The sequence below is a fragment of the Natator depressus genome, chromosome 7, assembly GCF_965152275.1.
Source record: "Natator depressus isolate rNatDep1 chromosome 7, rNatDep2.hap1, whole genome shotgun sequence".
Lineage (NCBI taxonomy): Eukaryota > Metazoa > Chordata > Testudines > Cheloniidae > Natator > Natator depressus.
Genome location: NC_134240.1, coordinates 85,365,941 through 85,390,576, shown reverse-complemented (window position 1 = coordinate 85,390,576; position 24,636 = coordinate 85,365,941).

The following is a 24,636-nucleotide window of genomic DNA, read 5'->3' as shown; positions in this document are numbered from 1 at the left end:
AGAGTTTATAAATGGTATCATGACATTCTTGTATGCACTTATAATAGAGCACAAGAGTAAGAAGTCTATTACATGTGAATAGGAAATTAAAATACCCAGGTGCCATGAGGCACTCATTTTGAGGTAGCAAGAAATATTTCTTTAGGATAAAGATATTTCAAGACTGTTTTGCTCCTATATTTTCATCTTGTTAATTATATTGATGCATGCCAGTGAGTTTGCAAAGATTTTGTAAGCAAGCTTTGAAAGACTTTCACCAGCATTAAAATCTTGGGTGAATAGCTTGCCGCAGCTCTGCTTTATGTGCTGGTATAGAATATAGATGAGAAACACACTGTGTGGCATAATGTGACTTTTTCCTATTGTCTTACACTTCGGCTTTAAGCCTGATGAACAGAGTACCTTGTCAGGATAGGAAAGCAACAAGGGTCAATACCAACCTCTGTGCATGCAACAATGTTAATAGGTAAATACCCTGTGTGATTTCAGCTGGACAGCAAGGCCTCGTGCAGTGTGATTTCAGGGGGTGAATTGGACTGAAACACACCCATTACAAAGCACAGAAGCAATGAATAATGTACAGTGAGAGCACTGTGTAGCCTATAGATAAATGTGACCTTGTTGTAACTAGCCCAAAAAACAAACCGTACCAACTGAATTTTATGGCGGTGCATGGTAAGCGCCACAAGCTCCTCTTGGGCAATACAGCCATACAAGCCAAGGTGCAGCCTCCAAATTTTATAGCTGCAGTGCAAGAACCAAAAGGGGGAGTCATACGAACAATGGAGACAGTTTTAAAAAGCTTTAAAAAAAATATGGGGATATTTTCAATAGGTGACAAATGCCTCGAAGGAAAGCCACAACTAAAAACAGACCCCACAATGGAACTGGTGTGCTTAACATGAAGGATAAGACCAAAGACACTACATAATCTAGTACACAAGGAGCTCAAAGTCTGCAGAACACGGGTATCATAGTACCTTAAGGGCAATAAAAAAACCACAGTACCAAGTCGCAGTGCCAGGTCAATTGACTCAGGCTCATGGGCCAAAAATTGCAGGGTAGATGTTCGGACTTCGTGACCCATCCCACTCACAGGATTTCAGAGCCCATGCTCCAGCCCAAGCCTGAACATCTACACTGCTGTTTTTAGCCCCACAGCCTGAGCCCAGAGAGCCTGAGTCAACTGACCTGGGTTCTGAGACACGCTGCCACATGTATTGCAGTGTAAATATACCCATAGAGGCCAGTACCGACTGGGTAAACTTCATGGTTGTGGTAAAGAAACCATCAGACAAATTAAAAATCTGCCTAACTCCAAAGCTACTGAACCAGGAATTGAAGAGATCCCACTATCCACTGCCCACAATTGATGATATCTTGCCAGAAGTTTCCAAAGCCAGAATCTTTACTGTCAGTGATGTGAGGAATGAGTCTTGGCACATAAGCCTGAATAAAAAGTCCAGCATACTGACAACCTTTGCAACACCATTTGGAGACTACAGATGGCTATACATGGTGATGAGCATAAACCCAGCTTCAGAGGTCTTTCAGAGAAAACTCATCCAAGCACTGGAAAGACTGCCTGGAGTAAAAATAATTGCAAATGATATCCTCTTTGTAGGTGAAGGGAGCCATGATACAGAAGTTGAATGAGACCCTAACGGAAAACAACAAGCTTTTCTACAACAATGCATGGACAAGAACATGAAACTCATCCCAGAAAAATGTGTGACTCAAAGAGCATTACATAACATACACTGGACATCTGCTTAGAGCAGAGGAACTAAAAGCAGATCCCAACAAGATCAAGGTATCAGGACCCCAAGAAGGGCAATCAGGGCAACCTGAGGCTGGGAGTAGCAGAGGAGTTTGTAGTCAGGGTACAAGCCAGGGTCAAAGTCCGAATCAGGTTTCAGGGTCCAAGTCTGGAGATGAAGTCCAAAGCAAGCCAAGGTTAAGCCAGAAATTCAACAGCAAGGAATAGGAAAAGTCATGGCAACTACAAAAAGTTCAACACCTTGTCTGGACATTTTCTGGAAAACTACTTGGGTTTATATAGGGCAGGGAGCCAATCAAGAGCCATACGGCTGCTGTTTGTCAAACCCTTGAGGTGGAACTGCCCATAGTCTGTGTCCACAGCAAGTCATGGAAGTGGACTGCACATTGGTTACAGCTGCTGCTGAGTGGCAGACTGGAGATATAAACTGCCTACTTAGGGTTGCCAACTTTCTAATCACACAAAACCAAACATTCCTGCTCCACCCCTTCCCTGACGCCCCACCCCGCTCTCTCCATCCCCCCCTCCCTCCATCGCTCACTCCCCCCTCCTTACTTTCACCAAGCTGGAGCAGGGGGTTGGGGTACGGGAGGGGGTTTGGAGTGCAGGGTCCCGGAGGCACTTACCGTGGCTCCCGGAAAGCAGCCACCAGGTCCCTGCAGCCCCTCGACACATGGGCAGCCATGGAGACTCCATGCACTGCCCTCACACCCGAAGGTGCCGCTCCCACAGCTCCCATTGGTCATGGTTCCCGACCAATGGGAGCTGCAGAGCCAGACCTCGGGGCAGGGGCAGAGCCTCCCTGGCCACCCATGTGTTTAGGGGCTGCAGAGACCTAGCAGGCATTTCTGGAAGCCATGCAGAGCTAGGGCAGGCAGGGAGCCTTAGCCCCAGGCCCCCACTGTGCCACCAACCAGACTTTTAATGGCCTGGTCAGCATGGGCATTCCAATTGAAAACCAGACGCCTGGCAACCCTATGCCTAGTTGCTCTACAGGCTTGGATTCGAGACCCATGGGACCTTCCACAAAGCAGTCAGACATGCCTGCTCCAGTAGATGTGAAAGCTATATAGTGCTTCGTAGAAATTATAGATGTTCTGTTGCAATAGTTGAACCCAGACATCAGCTCACAAGGAAGGATGTTGAGTTGGACTGAGCAGATCCCCACTGGCAAGCATTTGACATGCTGAAATAAACAACAGATGCCCCAGCCCTGGAGCACCCATGGGGAAAAATTAGTGGGTGCTCTGCACCCACTGGCAGCCAAGCTCCCCTCACCCCCCATCCCACCACCTCCTCCTCCCCCCGCCCCCCCGAGCGCATCATGTCCCCAGTCCTCTGCCTACCTCCCAGCGTTTCCCAACCAGCCACCAGCAAACAGCTGTTTGATGGCATTAGCATGTTCTGGAAGGGAGGGGGAGGAGCGGGAATGTGGCAGGCTCAGGGGAGAAGGCGGGGAAGAGGCAGGGCCAGGGCAGAGATTTGGGGAAGGAGTTGGGATGGGGACTTTGGGGAAGGGGTTGGAATGGGGGCAAGGCAGGGGTGGGAAGAGGCAGGGCAGGGCTGGGGCCTCATGGAAGGGGTGGAGTGGGAGCGGGGCCAGGACATAGTGTGGGGGGGTGTCGAGCACCGAGGGGAAAGCGGGGAAAGCGGCGCCTAGGTCTCAAGTACCTACCAATCAGCAGAGTCACTGACACTCCAGTGTGATGCTGTGAGGAAAGGACTGGGTGAAGCTCTTTTGCAGGAGCAGCCAGTCACTTATGCCGGAAAAACCCTGTCAGACTGAACAGGAGTATGCCCAAATTTAAAAAATAAATAAATAAGCAAGCAAGCTTCTGGCTGTGTTATTTGGAGTGGAGCAATTCCATCAGTACACTTGTGGCCACCCAGTAATACTGCAATCAGACCACAATCCCCTAAAGACAACCATGACAAAGCCTCCAAAGGGATTGTAGTGCACCTCCAGGGCTACCAGGAAGAGATCAGATATTGTCCAGGAACATTACTGTTCTTAGGCAACACATATATATCAGAGAGTTCGGGGAAGAGGATCAGGACATTCAATCTATTAACATGCTGCATTATTTCCCATTTCAACATCAAAGGTGATGGAAATCAATGAGATTACAGAAAAGGACATCCAACAACAGGGAGTCAAGAGAATAATATTAGCAGGATGCCCAAAAGGCAAAAGCCAAATACTGGTAGGAGCAAAACCATAATTTTCAAATTAAAGATGAGCTATCTGTGCAGGATGAAATCATATTTCAAGGAGAGAGAGCAGTTGTGTCTGCCTCATTACGTAAGGATGTCACAAAAGAAATGCACGCCTCACACCTGACAGTTGTTTTAGGCAGGCCCATGGGTATGTTTCCTGGCTGGGAACGAATAGTCACAGTCAACCTGTGGAACTCTTTGCCAGAGAATGTTGTGAAGGCCAAGACTATAATAGGGTTCAAAGAAGAACTAGATAAATTCATGGAGGATAGGTGTCCATCAATGGCTATTAGCCATGGTGGGCAAGGATGGTGTCCCTAGCCTCTGTTTGCCAGAAGCTGAGAATGGACGACAGGGCATGGATCACTTGGTGATTACCTGTTCTGTTCATTCCCTCTGGGGCACCTGGAATTGGCCACTGTCAGAAGACAGGATACTGGGCTAGATTAGATGGACCTTTGGTCTGACCCAGTCGTGTGCAAACCAACATATCAGCTGCCCACAGTCGCATGGGAAAAGGTGGAAGAAGAGTTATTTACCTTAAAAAAAAAAACAAAAACAAAAAACATACTTGATTACAATTGCTACTATTCAAACTCTGGGGAAGTTGATGCCCTGCCTGATACAAGAAGCAAGTCAGTGACTGGCAAACTGATGGCCAGCTTTGCAAAAATATAGCATTCCAGACACAATGACAACAGAAACCAACTTGCCTCGGAAGAATTGAAGACATTTGCATGAAAATGGAAGTTTGACCACCACATTTCCTTCCCAAAGAGTAATGGTAAAGTGGAATCAGCTGTGAAAAACAGCTAAGAGACTATTATACAAAGCTATTTTTTCTGGCTCACACCCTTATCTTTTTGGTACTCCGTAATGCCCCACCACAGGGATGCCAAAGCAGTCCAGAGCAGGCCTTGATGGGCTGAAGGACCAAAATCCTGCTACCAATCAGGAGAGACCTCTTGCAGCCAGAAGGACAGGGCCAGCAACAAAAGGAAATGGCCAACCATCTGAGAAAGCAGGCACTACAACAGATTAGCCAAGTACATACCAGCCCTGGAGCGGTGACTTAGCCAGGTGGAGAAAACAGGGGGAGCGGAGATAAAAAAAAAAGAGAGCCGACCAGTTGTACTCACCCAGCGGCGCTCCGGGGTCTTCAGCAGCACTTCAGCGTCAGGTCCTTCACTCGCTCCAGTCTTCGGCAGCACTGAAGGACCGCCCCCCCGCCCCCGCCCCGCCACCGAAATGCCGCCAAAGACTGGAGCAAGTGAAGGACCCAACGACGAAGTGCTGCCAAAGGCCCAGAGCGCCGCCGGGTGAATAAAAATTAAAAAGGCGCCAAAAAATTTAAAAGGTGCCACTTCTGCTCGGGGGGAGAGCGGCCGCTGCCCCATTCCCCACCCTAGCTACACTACTGCCCTGGAGTACAACAGATTAGCCACGGGCATACCGGCCCTGGAGGCTTTTTTTTTTTGGGGGGGGGGGGGGAGGATCCATCCATTAGAAAGACAGCATAAGAAGTGAACTAAAAAAAAAAGTCATATTGGGTGCAGTGATACCCAGATCAGATACGGTGACTATGCAAGAGGGACAAGTGACCTGAAGGAACAGGATGCACTTTGAGACAGAAGACAACACCCAGAGAGAGCCTACCAAGCTACAGCGATCATCACTGAAAGGAGAGAGAGAACTGGCCAGAGACCAACCCCACGTGGAGGGACGAGACTCCACAGATAGTTTGCTAGACAGAGGAGAGACAGGTGATGGGGAAACAGTAATAGGTCAGTCCCAGTGCATTTGTCTGTTGAGGAAACCTAGCTATTTCAAAGACTATATAACCAGTTGAGTCTGTGGTAAAGACAAGACTTCAGTTCCAGATCTATTTTTCTACAATTACAGGAGATCATTAATCAGAATCTCTTTCACCAGCTCTGAAATTAGTTTCACTTTTTGCAATATAGGTAGTATTTTCCTTCCAGTTTTATAAAACAATGCCCTTCCCTGTGTTTTTTAATCTAATATTGTGTGTGAAATTTAGGAGTTATTCATTACACTTAATGCAAATGGCTTAAAGCAAGTTTAAAAGAATACTAAGTGCACATGCTAATTAATATGTGCTAATTATTTGAAGACAAGCTCATTATTTCCACATGTAAATACAGGTTTATTTGAACATGTAGACTCAGGAAATTGAACATCTTAGATATACAAATGAATAATAATGTAGCAATATTCCAGAAGTGCTCCTTAAATTTAAGGAAAATTAAACTGTTTAAAATTAAACAGATTTCTATTTAGTCTTAATTTCATTTGCTAAAACAGTAAATTAGCAAAGAAACTGGTCACATTAACAATAAACAAAGCATTTAGAGCAATAAAGTATTCATAGGACAATTAGTAAATTTAACAATGGACTCAATCTTGCAGAAGGGCATTGGAGAATTTTGCCTAAAGACTGCAGGATCAGCACCTATAGGTTTGATTCTGTTCTCTGTTCTCACATTCTGTTCTCACTTATGCCAATGTAAATCTAGAGTAACACCACAAGTCAGTTCACTGTGGTACAGAACTGTTTAACTGCACTATAAGCAAGAGGAGAAAAAGACCCAGTGTGTTATGGAATTTTAAATATAAAAAATTGACCATACAAAAAAAAGTGTGTAATTAATGTATGTTGCCTAGCCGGATATGGGAATTCTGAAGTAAAGATATAAACTGATATACTTAGTGAATGCCAGTATAAGAAAGTGCACAAATTACTACATTTGCTGGATCAAGTTTGCTGGATACAGAAGGACCTAGACAAATTGGAGGATTGGGCCAAAAGAAATCTGATGAGGTTCAATAAGGATAAGTGCAGGGTCCTGCACTTAGGATGGAAGAATCCAATGCACCGCTACAGACTAGGGACCGAATGGCTAGGCAGCAGTTCTGCGGAAAAGGACCTAGGGGTGACAGTGGACGAGAAGCTGGATATGAGTCAGCAGTGTGCCCTTGTTGCCAAGAAGGCCAATGGCATTTTGGGATGTATAAGTAGGGGCATAGCGAGCAGATCGAGGGACGTGATCGTTCCCCTCTATTCGACATTGGTGAGGCCTCATCTGGAGTACTGTGTCCAGTTTTGGGCCCCACACTACAAGAAGGATGTGGATAAATTGGAGAGAGTCCAGCGAAGGGCAACAAAAATGATTAGGGGTCTAGAGCACATGACTTATGAAGAGAGGCTGAGGGAGCTGGGATTGTTTAGTCTGCAGAAGAGAAGAATGAGGGGGGATTTGATAGCTGCTTTCAACTACCTGAAAGGGGGTTCCAAAGAGGATGGCTCTAGACTGTTCTCAATGGTAGCAGATGACAGAACGAGGAGTAATGGTCTCAAGTTGCAATGGGGGAGGTTTAGATTGGATATTAGGAAAAACTTTTTCACTAAGAGGGTGGTGAAACACTGGAATGCGTTACCTAGGGAGGTGGTAGAATCTCCTTCCTTAGAGGTTTTTAAGGTCAGGCTTGACAAAGCCCTGGCTGGGATGATTTAACTGGGAATTGGTCCTGCTTCAAGCAGGGGGTTGGACTAGATGACCTTCTGGGGTCCCTTCCAACCCTGATATTCTATGATTCTAAGTTCAACCCTTAGACCCAGTGATGAGCTGCCAAAATCTTAACAACCGGTTCCCTATAAAAAGTTCTGATTTAAGGGATGTGCCCCAGTATGTATTTTTTGTACCAACAGGGTAACCATATGTCCGTATTTTCCCAGGAGGAATTTTTAAAATTTAAAAATTTTAATTTAAATTTAAAATTTAAAAATTCCTCCCAGACGGCAATTTAAGAACCAAAAAGCCTGCCCTGTCCGGGAAAATACGGATGTATGTTAATCCCGCCTAAAGTTTTGTTTTTTTTTTTAAAGATGGGCCTTAACTAGAAATGAGCTCCGTTTCACATGTGTGGGTCACTGCCACTCCCTGGGGGTGTGCTAGGGTGACCAGATGTCCCGATTTTATAGGGACAGTCCCGATTTTGGGGTCTTTTTCTTATATAGGCTCCTATTACCCCCCACCCCCTGTCCTGATTTTTCACACTTGCTGTCTGGTCCCCCTAGGGTGTGCACATGTGTGGGTCCCAGCTGCTCCCTGCCCCCCTCATTGAAGCAGGTGTGCAGGGTTACTGCCCTGGGAACCGCAGGGCACCAGTGGACGTGGGGCCAGCTGCAGACAGGGGTGTGGGACAGGGCTAGCTGGAGGCAGGGGGTGCGGGGCTGGCTGGAAACAGGAGGGTATGGCAGGGGCTGGCTGCGGGCAGGGCAGGGCAGGGCGTGCGGCAGGGGCTGGAGGCAGGGCAGGGAGTGCAGGGGTGGCTGGAGGCAGGGGATGGCTGCGGGCAGGGGATGCGGGGGTGGCTGGAGGCAGGGTGATGGGTGCTCATGGGGAGAGCGGCTCGGAACAGCCCAAGCAGCAGGACGCAGCCCAGGCCCAGCAGAGCAGCCAGGGACCCACCAGGCAGCAGCGGGAGCCCCAGGGCCAGGGGAGCAGCAACAGGGCTCCTGACCAGGGCCAGGCGGCAGCCCACATGGCTCCCGCAGCGCAGCGCCCCCGGCAGCCGGAGGAGGAGGAACTACATCACTTCCCGGCTGGAGCCCATCAAAGCCTCAGCGCCCCCTGCAGGGAAGCGGGTTAACAACCAGTTCTAAAACTGCTTCAAAATTTAACCACCGGTTCGCGTGAACCGATGTGAACCGGCTCCAGCTCACCACTGCTTAGACCTGAATGCACAAGTTAATGGGTGCAAGTGTGCGCACACATGTCCAGGAACAGACTATGGCCCATTGCACCAATAACTGTGGGTATGAGTCATAAAATCTGTCTATTTCAGCATTTGGACAGAGAAAACAGCAAATCTCTAAGGACCCAACCCTACAAGGCCCTGAAATTGCAAGGCCTCATGATTTCTTTGCACTTTGCAGGATCAAGCCCTAAAAAGGCAGTAAAAAGCCAATATGCAAAAGCAATATTGCATAATTGGAAGGAATCTCTGTTATGGGAGTAATATGAGAGCCAGTGAACCCAAAACAATAATATGTATTGAGTGAAGATGTGTCATAGAACTTTAAGTCAGAAATCGGGAACCTCCTGTGGACAGTTTAAAAAAAAAAAAAGAAGAAGAAGAGGAGAATTAAGTAAACTGAACAGGTTTTGTGCTGTTTAAGATACATACAGTAAAAGCAAAGTAACTTGCAGCTATATAGAAGATGATTTGAAAGTAACTGTCCAGATGGAGAGAAGGGAAAGGGAGCCATGGTTACAGAAGACATTTCCTTCTTTTTTATTTTTCTAAAGTGAAGCTTGTCAGCATGTATTTAGATTTTTTAAAAATTTTACTGAAACTGTTTCCTGTAATTTATAAACAGACAAAACTATATATGGTACAGCTACATCTACTTTTGGGACTACTCACATACTTAACCACATGCTGAAGTGCTTTGCTGGATAAAAGCCAGATTATTCAGCAACCTGCAGGATTGAGCACTAGCAACTCCCATCTTATCCATTGCTTAAACGGCGACTTTAACCTCTGGTCCTTATGGAACGGTTCTTTAACAGAAAATTATAATCTTTCTATAGATTTTTTTCACTCCTTTAGCAAGAAGTTATATTCCTGCTATGAATTTCTTTAAAAATCTAGAGAAAAGAATTAGACAATGAGATCCTGTGGGTTTTTAGAAGAAGAACATAAGAACAGCCCTACTGGGTCAGATCAAAGATCCATCTAGCCTAATGTCCTGTCTTCCGACAGTGGCCAGTGCCAGGTGCCCCAGAGGGAAAGAACAGAACAGGTCATCATCAAGTGATCCATCCCCTGTCACTCATTCCTAGCTTCTGGCAAACAGAGGCTAGGGACACCATTCCTGACCATCCTGGCTAATAGCCGTTGGTGGACACCTATCCTCCATGAATTTATCTAGTTCTTTTTTGAACCCTGTTATCATCTTGGCCTTCACAACATCCTCTGGCAAGGAGTTCCACAGGTTGACCATGTGTTGTGTGAAGAAATACTTCCTTTTATTTGTTTTAAACCTGCTGTCTATTAATTTCATTTGGCGACTCCTAGTTCTTGTGTTATGAGAAGTAGTAAACAACACTTCTTTATCTACAGGGGTGAAAGTAAAATTGAAAACTTACCGGTACAGGGCCAGCTCTGGCCCCCCTGGAAGGGGCGGGGCCTCAGGCAGAAGGGGCGGGGCTGAGGGTCCAAGTCCCCCAGCCAGCCCTTCCAGGCTGCTTGGCCTGCCCCGCCCAGGGCTCCAGCAGTGATTAGAAGGGCCCGGGGCTCAGGCTGCTGTTGCTACAGCAACAGCGGCCAGAGCCACAAGCCTTTTTAAATCGTTGGCCCCGGGGCAGCTGCTCCTTTTGCACACACCCCCACATTGGCAGCCTCTGGGGGGCAAAAGGGGCAGCGATGATAAGCAGGGTCTTTGCTGTGGCAGCGCTTTAACATCGCTGCCCCTTTTGCACTCCCCCATCAATGGCCCTGTCATGGCAGCACTTTAAAGTAAGGTGGTAGGGGCGGCCACTTTTTACTGGTACGCCATAGCGGCCCGTACCGCCTTACTTTCACCCTAAGCTTATCTACTTCTTCTACAGCAGTCATAAATTTATAGACCTCAATCATATCTCCCCTTAGCCGTCTCTTTTCCTCATACCGAAGCCGTTCCATAAGTTTTTTGCCCTTTTCTGAACCTTTTCCAATTTGCATATCTTTTTTTGAGATGGGGCGACCACATCTGCACACAGTATTCAAGATGTGGGTGTACCACAGATTTATATAGACACAACATGATATTTTCTATCCTATTATCTATCCCTTTCTTAATTATTCCCCAGCATTCTGTTAGCTTTTTTGGCTGCCACTGCACACTGAGTGGATGTTTTCAGAGAACTATCCACAATGACTCCAAGATCTCTTTCTTGAGTTGTAATAGCTAATTTAGACCCCATCATTTATATGTAAAGTTGGGATTATGCTTTCCAATGTCCAATGGGGGACACCACTGATTACCTCTCTCCATTCTGAAAACTGGCCATTTATACCTACCCTTTGTTTCCTATCTTTTAACTAGTTACCAATCCATGAGAGCACCTTCCCTCTTGTCCCGTGGCAGCTTACTTTGCATAAGAGCCTTTGGTGAGGGATCTTGTCAAAACGCTTTCTGAAAATCTAAGTATACTATATCCACTGGATCCCCTTGGTCCACATGCTTGTTGACCCCCGCAAAGAATTCTAGTCGATTAGCGAGGCATGATTTCCCTTTACTAAACCATGTTGACTTTTCCTCAACAAATTATGTTCATCTTTATGTCTGACAATATTGTTCTTTATTGTAGTTTCAACAAGTTTGCCTGGTACTGAATTCAGGCTTACTGGCCTGTAATTGCTGAGATGACCTCTGGAGCCCTTTTTAAAAATTGGTGTCACAATAGCTATCTTCCAGGCATCTGGTACAGAAGCAGATTTAAATGATAGGTTACAGACTACAGTTAGTAGTTCCGAAGGAACTCAAATGTGAAACTGCAGAACTCTTGGGTGAATACCATCTGGTCCTTGTGACTTATTGCTGTTTAATTTATCAATTTGTTCCAAAACCTCCTCTAATGATACCTCAATCTGGGACAGTTCCATTCTTTTTAGGTGATAGATCTGAGGATCAGGTTTGGGAATCTCCCTCACATCCTCAGCTGTGAAGACTGATGCAAAGAATTCATTTAGTTTCTCCGCAATGGCCTTATTGTCCTTGAGTGCTCCTTTAGCACCTCAATCATCCAGTGGCCCTACTGGTTGTTTAGCAGGCTTCCTGCTTCTGATGTACATTAAAAAAATTGCTATTGCTTTTTGAGTCTGGCTAACTATTCCTCAAATTCTTTTGTGGCCTTCCTAATTGTATTTTTACACTTCACTTGCCAGTGTTTATGCTCCTTTCTATTTTCCTCACTCGGATTTAACTTCCACTTTTTAAATGATGCCTTTTTGCCTCTCACTGCTTCTTTTACGTTGTTGTTTAGCCATGGTCAGAAGCTCTTTTTTGGTTCTCTATATTTTTTAATTTGGGGTATATATTTAAGTTGAACCTCTATTGTGGCTCAAATATTCCAAAAGAATATTCCAATAGTCTATCGTTAACTATTAGAACCTTATTGATTCAATAAGGCTTTTCCAAAACACTGAGCCTCATATTTTACTATCTGTAAATTAAAAATACTTAACTCACACAGGTTAAAAGAAAAGGAGTACTTGTGGCACCTTAGAGACTAACCAATTTATTTGAGCATAAGCTTTCGTGAGCCACAGCTCACTTCATCGGATGCTCAAATAAATTGGTTAGTCTCTAAAAGGTGCCACAAGTACTCCTTTTCTTTTGCGAATACAGACTAACAGCTATTACTCTGAAACCTCACACAGGTTAGTTGTAGATTCATAGATTTTTAGGTCAGAAGGGCCCATTGGGATCACCTAGTCTGACTTCCTGCATAACACAGGTTATTGAATTTCACCAAGTAATTGTGAGAATTTCAATGTTGTGAAAATCATTTAGTTAACTTTTGTAAATGTCTTTGAAAGTGTTCTTTGAAACTAGAGGCCTGGCACAGTGTTATAATGAAAATGATCTCTTTGGCTACAAAAAGCATACCTCATTTGTGGGGAAGGTACCGTAGAGGTAATATATAACTGCCGTCTTTTGTTTACCTATATTCCCTCTCCTCTTTTCAGAAAATTGGCATTATCGATAAAAACTTGACAGTAGAGATCATCCAGGGTGACAGGGAGAGCTACAGCTTTGTGAAGTTGTGTAAGTTAGGCAAGCTTTTTCCTCCTCATCTTTAAGATGCTTCTGTAGTTTATAGGACTGTTAAGTTGTATGGGGTATGATTTAATAAGTGAATGTGATATGAATAAATATGAGCAATCACCTTTTTGTGGTATTTTTTCTTTGTCTATTTAAACTGCAGCAGTTTCCTATTCTAGTCCTTTTTTTACTTTCTTTGGAAATTAAATGAGTTCCAGAGTCTCAACAAGTGCTAACACCTGGAAATTAGCTAGGGTTGCCATGACAATTAGCTAGGCAAAGCAGGAACTAATTCTCTTTATATGATCCTAAAAAAAAAAAAAAAAAAAAAAAACCCAAAAAACAGATGAGGCTTGGTGAGGAAAGCAGAGCCTGGACCAATCAGGGCAGGGGAAAGGCTAGATAAAAACAACTGTCCAAAGTTTGTAACAGGTGGATGGTTGTGTATGCTGGTAAGGTTGAAGCCTGTGAATAGAAATCACTACTTTATGAACTAAAGCTAGAATACTGGGATGGGGAAGTTCAGAGCAGTACACTAGAATTCTTATGCAGTCAATTCAAGTGCTGAAAGCTATAGGCGAAGTCTGGATGGTTAAAAATGTTGTGTGATGAGATCAAACCTGGAAATATTGCATACTAAAACCCTGGCTGTGAAACCTGAATATCTGAGGCGGTGGGAGGGGGAAGTATTTACTTGTTTAATTCTTTGGACATGTCCTTTCCCAGTTCAGGGAAGGATGAATACATTTTTGTATTTAACTGTCAAGAAAGCAAGCATCTGTTCTCTTTTACTATAGGTAGACCCACTGCTCAAAACATTAAGGAAGCTGGATTATGACAAGTTACCTTTACCCAGAAGTATGCCGCGCATAGAAAAAAAAAATCTGACTAGTTTTAAGAATTAGCATATAGTAACACCAAGTGTTGAAAAGTCTCCCTTCTTAGTTTGTATGGGATCTCACTTTTATTGAGCATGTTATTCTTTGAGGTCTGTACCCCCTTTCTCCCATTGTGAGACTTCTAAAGATAGCAGCCATTAGCCAAATTCCTGTATCTTGTAGTCTTCTCAGAAATACTCAAGTTTGTTTTAGCCAGGAAAAGAAGAAAAAAAAAATGTACTGCTACATTTTACGGATATTAGGAGAAATCTGTTTATTCCCATTAGGCTCTGTCATCTCAAAAAATCCAGAATAATGGATGATTTGCATTTTGTTCAGTTAATTTACAGTGATTACCTATGATATTAACCATACGATGTATTAAACAAACATGAGAGTGACTAATCTGACTCAAACTAGGGACATTAGATTTAGGAGCTCAACACAATGGGTGCTGCCAGGAATTAAGTGCTGCTGGGTTGTTTTTTCCAGTACAGTTCTGTCTCCATCATAAGCTGGGGATGGGGAAGCAGCAGGATGCTTCCAGTTGTTTGCTTCTGACTATTTTACTTTAGAGCTGTGGTCTCTTATGGATTGACCAATTACTGACTATGCAAAGAAACAGTCCTGACAAGAGCCAGATCTGAACCAAAATTCCAGATCCAAACATCCTTGAACTTTCGGGGAGTCCAGAATCCAAAAATATAGATTTCACAGCTGGACCAGAGCCTTGGATCCAAAACACCCGTAATGCTTTGGAACTTGAACACCTCGATCTGAATTTTGTGGCTGACATCCATTTGTAGTTGTGACTAACTGAATTTTTATACTTGCCAACTACATTTCCATGGTAGATGTCTGCGTACATAGAAATGTAATGGTTTACTGCCTATAGGAGATTGACAAATTATCTGAAGACAGACTACGTAAGATGAACTTGTTAAAAATAAATCTGAATGTTTATTATAAAACTCAGTGTCTCCATTTTGAGTGTGGATTATCAGCTAACCTGGAAGGACGCTTAATACACTGAGAATGCAATGCTCTCAAAACTTTGACTGGCATTGCCTTTCTTTAACTCCCTTAATCTCCTGGCTTCTATCAGACAATACATGGTCCAGAGGAAAGCTTCCAAAAGCCACAAAATTCATGATGGACCAAATTCATCTTTGGTGTAACTACTTTCCCTCATTGTGACTGTAGACACCCATACATACTACTGTGATAATATTCACATCCTACACACTGTTGCAATAATATTTGTATGCCTTGTGAGGTATCATTTAAAATCTAACACATAGGTTAAAACTTCCATGTATTATTACATCATTTCACAATGTTATTGACCATTCTCTGTGTAATTTTACTAGGACAGGTTTCAGACCAGGTGACCTATCCTAGGTAAAGGTGATAAACAAGTTTGTCCTAGACAATGGAATGTGGGTTTACCTCAATTTACATATTATCAATAAATGAAGCCATTAAGTTAAATCAGCAGAGATTATCTTGAGACTGAACTCAAGAGACAGAGAATTAACATGGCTCCTGCACCCCAGAGTGAAACAGGAGACTGAATTCCCAGGAGGCTTTCCTGTCTTTTAGGACACAGACAATCCCTTTGGGAATATAAAGGACAGGGAGATTCCATCTTTATGCTTCACATTAAGGAGACCAATAAATAAATAAATAAAATAAACACACACCCAAGCAATTTCATCTCTGTGATGGGTCCTGGCCAGTAAAAGCTGGAAAGAAGACTGTGGGTAGGAGAAACCATCTTGAACCTTACTAGATTAAGTTTTAGACTTTTAGAGGAGTGTTTTCACTTATTTGTTTTTAACCATTTCTACCTTTATTTCTTTTACTTGGTATTGCTTAATCCATGCTCCTTTGTTAATAAAGGCTTTGCTTTCATTATAAATCATCAGCGCTGTGTATGTTCAGTAAAGTATGTGCTTCTAGTAACAGGTTTGAGTGCTTTACTGTCTCTATCGCCAGTAAACCGAATGTTTTTTTGAGAGAGTCCAGTGAGAGGGATTGGTCCCTGCAGTAGGATGATTTTCAGGTGAATTCAGGAAAGGTACTGAGGTCAGCCTGCAAGGAGTAACCAGGTTGGGCAAAGCAATGGTAAGGCTTGCGAGTTGCTGGCAAGCTACTGGGATCAGAACTTTGAACCAAAGCTGCACAGTTACAAGACACCCAGAATTACAAGGCAGATGTTGATTGAACCCGTTAGGGTATGTCTACATAGCAACTAGACACCCATGTCTGGTCCATGACAGCCAACTTGGGCTCACACAGGGCTCGGACTGCAGGGCTGTTTCATTACTGTGTAGACTTGGGCTGGAGCCCAGGCTTTGAGACCCTGCCACCTTGCAGGGTCCCAGAACCTGGGCTCCAGCCCAAGCCCAAAGTCTACACAGCAATGAAACAGACCCAGAGCCCAAGCCCAACTCAGCAGGCACTGGCCAGCCACAGGTGAATAACTGCTGTGTAGACATATGCTTACTGGCCTGCAGGGCCGTATGGTCCCTGGAGTCGGCCCTGGCCACTCCGGACTGGGAGCATCCTCCTGTCTGCTCTGCGAGGGAGCTGATGGAGTGGTGTCCCCCTCCCCCTCACACCTGTGTACCTGATTTCCACTAAGCTGTGGTGATGGGACAGGGGGAAATCTGTGTGTGCCGCTGCCTCTCTGGGTCCAGAGCTGCATGCAGCTGCTTGTGTCTGAACAAGTCTAGTTCAGACTCCTAACCCTGAGTGCTTTCTTAAAGAGACAGTGCACTCACTCACCCAAGCACACACATACTCCCCCTCAACACACACACATTCCTTCACACAGTGCCCCAACACACACACCAGGGCTCCCTGCATCCAGGTCACTTCCCCACCTGGGCTGTGCTGAGGCATCAGGAGCTGCTGCTCTCCTGCCCTCCCCTTACACAGCCTGCAGGGAAAGTGACCTGGATGCAGGAAGCCCTGACATCGCTCCTTGCTCCCCGCATCACAGGCCCCTAGGGCTGCGTGGGGTGGAGGAGCAGCAGTTCAGTGCAGGAGCAAGCAGCAATGCCAGCTGCTTTGTGCATCCAGATCAGTTTCCCCCATGGGTGCAGGAGGGGAATGCAAAAGTTAGGGGCAAAGGGGGACACAGGAAGGGGGTTAGTGGGGAAGGGACAGTGGGGAGACTGGGGAGCCCATGAGGCCAGGGGAGGGTGTCACACCCACAGCAGCCAGGGGCACCAAAATGCAAGTTCACCCAGGGTGACATTTTCCCTAAGCCCTGGGTGAATCCCCAACCATCACTGATGTAGTTACAAAAGGGATTAATCTAACTCAGAGTTCTACGGTAGCATGGAGGACAAATGTATTGTCCCCTCTGGCTCTTCTAACTTCTAATTTTCTTAGACGATTCTATTTGCTAGGCTTCCTAGGCAGGCTCCAACTGGTCAAGTACAGCATCTCCCCCAGGCTTTCATTTACTCATTTTGTGGGCTTTCAAGCATGAGCTCTATAGACATACAAAACTGCCTGCCCTTAATTTCAGCTCCCATGCCAAATTCAAAACACCAAAGGATGCTGATCTGTATTACCTGTATCATTCCTGCTGTGCTAAGATTCTTACAACAAATGAATTTCCCAACAGAGACTCAGTTTCAGCTTGTCATAGAATCATAGACTATCAGGATTGGAAGGGACCTCAGGAGGTCATCTAGTCCAACCCCCTGCTCAAAGCAGGACCAATCCCCAATTTTTGCCCCATATCCCTAAATGGCCCCCTCAAGGATTGAATTCACAACCCTGGGTTTAGCAGGCCAATGCTCAAACCACTGAGCTTGTCATAAATATAAAGGGAAGGGTAACCACCTTTCTGTATACAGTACTATAAAATCCCTCCTGGCCAGAGGCAAAATCACCTGTAAAGGGTTAAGAAGCTAAGGTAATCCTGCTGGCACCTGACCCAAAATGGCCAATGTGGGGACAAGATTCTTTCAAATCTGGAGGGGGGACAAAGGGTTTGGTCTGTCTGTGTGATACCTTTGCCAGGAACAGAACAGGGATGTAAGCCTTCCAACTCCTGTAAAGTTAGTAAGTAATCTAGCTAGAAAATGCATTCAATTTTCTTTTGTTTAATGACTTGTAAAATTCGCTGTGCTGGAGGGAATGTGTATTCCTGTTTTTGTAACTTAAGGTTTTGCCTAGAGGGATTCTCTATGTTTTGAATCTGATTACCCTGTAAAGTATTTACCATTCTGATTTTACAGAGGTGATTCTTTTACCTTTTCTTTAAATAAAATTCTTTTAAGAACCTGATTGATTTTTCATTGTTCTTAAGATCTGAGGGTTTGGGTCTGTGTTCACCTGTACCAATTGGAGAGGATTATTATTAAGCTTTCCCCAGGAAAGGGGGTGTAGGGCTTGCGGGGAAAGATGTCTCCAAGTGGGCTCTTTTCTTGTTCTTTGTTTAAAACGCTTGGTGGTGGCAGCATACTGTTCAAGGACAAGGCAAAGTTTGTACCTTGGGGAAAATTTTTAACCTAAGCTGGTATGAATAAGCTTAGGGGGTCTTTCATGTGGGTCCCCACATCTGTACTGTAGAGTTCAGAGTGGGGAAGGAACCTTGACACAGCTAAAAAGATTTTTAAACAGACATTACACCATTTAGAGAGACAAGGTGGGTGAGGTAATATCTTTTACTGGAGTGGACCAACTTCTATTGGTGAGAGAGACAAGCTTTCAACCCACACAGAGCTCTTCTTCAGGTCTGGGAAAGGTATTCCCAAGCATCACAGCAAAATTCAAGGTGGAATAGATTGTTTAGAGGAAGCAGTTATACATTGTAAAGGACCATTCAAAGTAGAGTGGCCCATTGACACCTTGGCAGTCACCGGACACAAATGAGGTCACTTCCCTCTACACCAACATCCCTCACAATGATGGTATAGCTGCCTGCCTCAAATATTTACAAGACAATGGACAACCCTTAGATAACCACCACAAACACATGACCAAACTCGTCCATTTAAACAGTCACTAACATAAGTTAATTGCCATTTGAAAGACACAGTTTGCCAGCAGATACCACCCAGTTACCAAGGTTGTTTTCCATTCCAAGGCAAGGGAATCTGAAATCTCAGGCTGTGTCTACTCTACCATAACTTATGCCACTCAGGCAGGGCCGGCTCCAGTGTTTTTGCCGCCCAAAGCAGCGCAAACAAACAAAACAACCACACACTTGCTGCCAAATGGGTAGGTGGAATCCTGCCCGCTGAACACGGAGGCGGAGTGATGGTGCTGAGGGCAGATTGCTGCCCAGAGCCTGCTGTCCTGCCGCCCCTTTACATTTGCTGCCCCAGATACCTGCTTGGTTCGCTGGTGCCTGGAGCTGGCTCTGCTCAGGGGGCATGATTAAGTCACTCCCTTGAGCAACATAAGTTACATCAACCTAAGTGCCAGTGTGGACAGCACTAGGTCAGTGGAAGAGCGTCTCACACCGACATAACTGCTGCTGCTCGTTGAAGGTGGATTCATTAAGTCAACAGGAGAGAGCTCTCCTGTTGACTTACAGTGACCACACAAAATGCATTGGTGCAGCTGCGCCACTGTAAGCTCTCCAGTGTAAGCATAACCTCAGATACCATTTTGTGGTTTTTGCACATACTGTTTCTTGATGAGCACTCTTCAAATATGTATTTAGTAACCCTAATAATGCATAGTTACATACAGACTTTGTTTTGAGCTTTATAAAAAAAATTCTCTCATGTAGCCCTGGCGTAAAAGAACTCCTGAGAAATCACACTTACCTGTGAAAATATCTGAAACTATGAATAAGTGAAAGCAAAAATAAAAGCTGTATTCAAAGCCTGAAAACAGAAGTGAGTTGTGTCTCATATTAAGGCATAAAAGAAATTAATTTTCCAGTAAGCATGAATCATGAAATACCTATTTAAGAATCTGAACTTATTTACTTAAACATTTCAGGTAGAATACAGTAATGTATTATGCGCACACTGGACTTACACAGTCCCTTCACTGACTGCAGCTCTGTAAAACGGTGGTAGACACATTCAGGCTTGGCCCTCTCGTAGGGTCCCATAGCTCACACTCCAGCCTGAACTCCATCACCACCACAATCTTACAGCCCCACAGTCCGAGCCTCATGAGCCAGAGTCAGCTGCCGGTGTTTAATTGCAGTGTAGACATACACTTAAGGTTTCTAGCTTGTCATTTCTTGGTCAATAATGCAATAATTAAGACATTTCATCACTGTGAGCCAGCACGCTGCACCAGTCACACATTTTAAAATTATTGCAAGAAACTATCATAAATGCCATTCACTTACTTTATGTGAGTGTTTGTGGGGAAAAATACAGTTAGTTAGTGGGAGGAGTCCAGTCTCAAGCCAATGCTGGAGATTTTGATATAAAACTCCTAGACACCATTTGATCTTCCCCTCTCCACTGTTTAAAGACAGAGCTGATTAGACTCAATTGAGTACCTTTTGTTCAGTGACTCCAGCTCTAGCAATCACTGATGACCAGGTGCTGATCCTTAGACCTGGTGTGGGACAGTGGAGCATTGAACAAGATTGCATCACCTTAACTAACAGTGAGGTTCCCACTACCTGCTGAAATTGCTGACAGCTGGGTTCAATGGTGGAACCACAGTATGTGATGTTGCAGCAGGGGCAGAGAGCAACAGCAGAGTGAACAGCATAGCGACTAATAGCAGCAGCAGCAGCGTGAATGGCAGCAATGCTGAGCCAGTTGCAGAGGCAGCTGCATCATCTGATCTGTTGCTTGATGCCTCGCCTCCCTGCCAGGGTGGGAGGTGAGCTCAGGGGAACACACCTCTGAGTTCTGGGTCTTTGGTGGCCACGGACAGCAATTATGAGTGGGTGCAGTGGAGGGAAAGGGGAGTGGCATGTTAAAGGAAAGTTTGTCAGACTTACACACCATAAGGTGAGAAACTGAGGCAAAGGTCAGTGCCCAGCATCCTCTGGGGTGGGTGTTTGCTCATGGTCATATTCTTTCAAGTCATGGTTGTAGTGTTTTCTGCAATTAATGCTGGGGTCCTTTTCCCTTTTTTATTAAAAGATTGCTTTGCTATATACAGACTCAGTACTTGCAAAGGGGAAACATTACCCCTTAGAGGCACCCAAGGTGATATTTAATTTTCCTATATTAGTGGGTGGGGGCTTAAGCCAATTCTGTTGTGCACTGTTAAGAGGAACCACTAGATATTGAACCCAGCCCTTGTTGCTGCTGACTCCACCTGACAGAAAGGTGAAGGTTGGCTCCACCTGACAGAAGGGTTACAATTGTATAAATCTCAGTACATTAGAGTATAAAGGTTTATCTCTCTTGAGTAATCCTGACAGTATAAAGTTGAAAAATTAAGCTTAGAGTGGAGTTTTAAAAAAAAAAAAAAAAAAAAACACAACTCTGAAAAATGTCTTTAGAATTGGATAGTCCTTCCTAAGTACGGAAGGAAATTGCCTGAAGGAGTTGAAGGAAGTATGAAAATTAACAAATTAGACCTGATCAAAATCTTTCACAGCATGGTACCAAAGTTTTGAAGAACATCCTTATCAGATCTTTCCCCCAGAACTCTTTAAAAATGAAGATGGTAAAAAGCAAGCTTGTGAATATTCATATATTCAGGAACAAACTGACATCTGAGAAATGACTATGCCTGTAAAGGTGTTACAGTATATTCAATACATGAGCATCAGCACCCTGGTTACCTTCCTTGATTGCTTCAGATCCTGTAAGAGGGCTCTTTGTTGTAGAAATTATTTGCCTAAGTGAAAGTGTGAGCTTTTTTGTAATTCTTTGAGATATGAACAAAAGAAGGTTTGGGAAGGAAATACCTTTTTTCTGACACAGTTACAATCCGAGTGGCTTTTCACCAAAGCTCCATATTTCTGATACGGTTCAAAAGCTGAAGCTTTACATTTTAGAAAGAAATCTAAAGTTAGCCACATTGTTTTAAAAAGAAAAGTTATTTTTGGTTTTGTAAAAAGTCAAGTTCTAGGTTCTTTCATTTTATCCTGTATAAGATATAAAAATGGTAATTATGATTTTTTAATGGTTTAGGGCATCTGAAGGTAAAGAAGAAAAAAAAGGTGGTTTCTTAGCATGGTAAAAGTGGTTGTTAGGGCATAGTCACACTTCCAGGTTGCTCCCCCCAGTGCATGGATTTCTGGGAACCCTTTGGAAAGCAATGCCAATGGGAGTCATACACAGAGCTCTTGCAGCACCAAACAGCCAGGTTCAAGGTCACAAAAATGCCACCATTTCAATTCCTTTCTCTCCATGCCCAGCTGCAGGTGTAGGTACCTTTGCTCTGTTTGGGGGGGGGGGGAAGGGTGTTTGTAGGTTTGATGTGAAACTCCCTTAATTTCTAATGTTAAACTGAATTACTGTTATTTAGTTTGCATTGTTTCAAATTCAATTCTAGGACAGGGTCTTTGGACTGTTTGATCATAGCTGCCAGCTCTCCAAGGACTTGGATAATCAGGGCTGGCTTAAGTGTAGGGAATTAAGCAGAATTCCCTACACGTCATCACTGTTTATTCTCCCTTGGTGGATAGTCTATTCTGAGTATTGTGGTCAGACAGCAGAGGCCACCACAGCTTGAGCCTGCCCTAGTAGGCAGCAGACACTCCAAAAGCTTCCTCTCCAAGGAGATGTTATTAGCTCAGTGTATGGATCAGGCACTGGACCACCTTTCTGCTCTTATGAAGGGACAGAGCATCCTGCCTTCACTTTCAAAGCCAGGAAAGACAGGGACAACTCTGACACACAAGATATTGGAGTCAAATAGATCAGTGTCCATGGCTGTTTTCCCTAAGTCTTCTACAGGCATCAAGACCTCTTTCCAGAGCTTGAGTTTGGTGCCATTACCACCAAAGCTGTGACAGATTCCATCTTTTGTTGTCCTTTGTTGGTGCCAAGAGCTCCCAGGGAACCTAAGAAACTTGTTACTAAGTAGGCATCTACTGTGTAGTCAATGCTGGAAGCTAAGAACCCTGTGCCCAACATGCGGGGTGCAGGGTCCTTTTTGGAACCATCGTCACAGCCTCAAGCAAGCCCTTGTTTTGAGGATGTTTTGTTGCTGCCTTTGGCTGCTTTCTAGCACAAGGGCAAGAAAGATGCGCTGAAGGGTCTTTGGTGTTGCAATTCTCATCATCATCTCAGAGGAGGAACAAACATCATAATGAATCCAGGGACTGGCTTTCCAGGGATACCAATTCTGAGGGCTCCTGGTTCTCCATCAGTAGTTGATGCGGGATGAACATCAGCACCATCACCACAGCACATGGATGTGCCCTTGAGTGGGAAAGATGACTGGCTCTCAGGGACACCAGCAAATCTATTTGCATGAAGGACAGTTACCTCCATTCTACACCTAAGTCATTGCCACCCCTCCTCCCTGCCAGGAACTGTTGTCTCCCCACTAACTGCTATTCAGGCCCTTCCCATTTGGGGCTTTCAATTTAGATTGAGTTGCATGGCATATATCAGAGATGGATTTGGCCACAAATGTCTTTGGAATCAATTAAATTCTACTAAAAATCAATGGGACTTGGTATTTTACCACCGACATATTCCTAATACACAATGCTTATTGAAAAGCAGTGAGACAAATAGCTTCTGTACAAACAGAGTAAATTTTTTTTGAATCTTCTAAACTAAGCCATTTGAATATCATATTATGTCAAATAAATTTCACTTGGAGAGCAAAACAGACCCTGAAACCGGTAAAAATACTGTTAAGTCCATCCCCAGGGCTGAACATTTGTATCCCAGCGATCAGCCTGCACAAATTTCCACTACTATAAATCCTACAGAAAGGTGGGCTTTAATGGGAACATTGACAGTACTTTAACTGCAGCAAAGCCATAATTATGAAGGACTTGAAATGCCCATTCGAACAGTAATTCATAAAGGAGAGTATTTTTAACATCTTAAATGGGAAAAACTTGATTTCTTTAGGACTAAAAAAAGAGAGAAGAGAAATACTGCCATAGCTCAAATGCATCAGAACTTTTTAACTGGCAATGATCTTATCTCAAATGCCCCAAAGCCCCTGAAAGCTAATACCAGAAATTTTATTTATCATTTCTTACAAAATGTGAGGCTATTTTCACCTTAAATTTTAGTGCTACACTGTGACAGGAGCGAAATAAAGATTCCAATGTTAAAACCAATTAAAGATCAGTCATTCCACATAATCAGTAATTGTGCTCCGTTAGGGTGAATTCCATTTTTATACCTGTCAGTATGCAATGGTATGAAGGGGGAAGTCCCAAATTACACTGAGGTACAGGTAACGGTTTCATGTTACAAGTATAGGAATGAATATACAAATGGAGTGATGTCATGTGCAAATGGAGCTATCCAAATAGCTCTTTAATGCCTTTGACCAGCCCCAGAGTCAAATAGGGGTTTCCAGAAACATAAGTATTTTGATATTGAGTTGAGTGATCATAAAATTCTGACATCATACAACCATTACATGTCAAATTATATTGAATGAAAAAGAGTGAGGGAACTGCTTCCTGAAGTGGAATGGTTTCATGAAAACATGCTCAGAAAATTGGTGCCATTTTAATTAACAGTTTAAAATTCTCTGGATTGCCATAGGAGCTGCAGAGAAAGCACATAAGGTGCAGGCAATGGCGTTTGTCCTTATGGTACCCCCCCCCCCCCCATCATGTTCCTAATCAAGAGAAACATGAACTTTTGGATGAATGTGTTACACAGTTAAACCTCGATTATATGGATGTAGGGGACCATATCACTCCTTAGGAAATCAGACACCAAGTTGATAGATGCAGCATAAAATCCTAGGGTAGGCAGCAAGGTCAGTGCTAGGGTACAGTTCTAGGACTTGGGTTCAAGTCTACGGTCTGCCACAGATTT